Source organism: Morone saxatilis, unplaced genomic scaffold, assembly GCF_004916995.1.
Source record: "Morone saxatilis isolate NCDOM2014 unplaced genomic scaffold, NCSU_SB_2.0 Contig5, whole genome shotgun sequence".
Classification (NCBI taxonomy): domain Eukaryota; kingdom Metazoa; phylum Chordata; class Actinopteri; family Moronidae; genus Morone; species Morone saxatilis.
The window spans coordinates 1,335,468-1,337,068 of record NW_023340095.1 but is presented as its reverse complement, the minus strand read 5'-3'; positions in this window follow the sequence as shown (position 1 = coordinate 1,337,068).

Below are 1,601 nucleotides of genomic sequence, written 5' to 3'. Positions count from 1 at the left end.
GCCAGTTCCCTGTTGGTGGAAAAGTCCGAACAGTGTCCTTGAAGAAGCTGCCCAGCTGCCCCACAGTGGCTGCAGCCGCTCTCGGATGGGTAGAGAACAATTTTCCCTTCGGCGATCAGTTCAATCATGGCTCTCAGATTCAGTCAGCAGAGGTGTGTGATTAGCAGCAGAGGTGTGTGATTAGCAGTAATGAATGGAAGAGCAGAGCAGGATGTTTAATCTAACAGTTTGAGAATGGCTGCATTTGCATTGTTTTACAGCACCACAGGATTGGAGAGAAATTATTGTTTTTCTCCATGAAACAGAGACACTGAGTCAGCAACAGGTTGTGTTTCTGATAAATAAATCAGCATCTCAGCGATCGGAGCAGTTTCCCTGCAGTGACTACAAATAGCCTTTTGTTTCATGACGCCGTGCTTTCCAAATTATTTTGTATTCTAGTTTCCAATTTCACATCTCGCTGCGGGCAGCGTTACCGCTCTTTATTGCCTTGAAAGAAAACAGCCCATGCATACAGTATCAGTCTGTGGAAGAAGAAGTTCTATGTTTGGAGCTTTTGTCACACCAGAGCTCCGAGTTGGAGCTGAACCAGGAGGACCACACGGTCGCACAGGCTGCTCACACAGTAAAAATATGTAACCCTAACCCTGCTGAGCTCTTTACTTAAAAAGGGTTTTTTAAATTTCATTTGGAAGAGAAGGCGGTGAGAGCTGTGCTTTATCCACACTAATACCAACTGATCAGTGAGCAGCTCTCCTGCAGTGTTCGGGTCAGATGTGAGGAGAAGACCACTATAAAAGCAGAGGACAGCATTCAGCCCACACTTGCCTGTTCAGAAGCCGAGAAGATGAGAAGATGGGTGTTTCACTAAAGGGCCTCTGTAGTGGTTGCTGTAGTACTGCTGGAGGGTTCAGAGTTTGGGATCAGTTCTGGAAACAGGATGCGGTTTTCCACATGTGAAATAAAAAGCTTCCAGTCTATATTTATTTCAGAACATTCGCTGGGTGAAGATTCCCTGTCGTCACTGGCTGTGACAGATTGTTTTGGAGGTTTATGAGCCGTCAGGTGTGAAAACACGTGAACGCTGACCTTGCAGTGTGCGAGCAGCTTCTGGGAAGTGTGGAAGATTCTGAGGAAATTGCTAATAAAACAGTTCTGCTTCTTTCTCTGCCCTCACTCTATCTCTTATTTGCTCAGAGGGTTTCCTTCCTACTGATTCAGTTCAGACCTTCTTACAGATACTAACAAGGGTCCTAATGAACCGGATCGTGGAGGCAGCCTGGTCTCCAGCCCAAAGGGATTTGTTAAACTCAAACGAACACTCCTGGACTCATTACAGTATACATTGAGCTGCTGTAGGAGTTGTTTCTGTCTGCTCTTATACAACAATGATTAATGGCTGCTGCTGCCGCTGCACCATTAAGAGGACACTCACAGAGAAATTATGGGAATGATGTGACAGCTGAGACGAGTGCAGACGATATTGTGCAGGGTTGTAAGAAAAGCATCACTTAGAGTACAAATATACGTATTTTAATACCTTCAAAGGAACCACTTAAAGCTCCAGTGTAACACTGAGTAGGATCTATTGTCAGAAATGG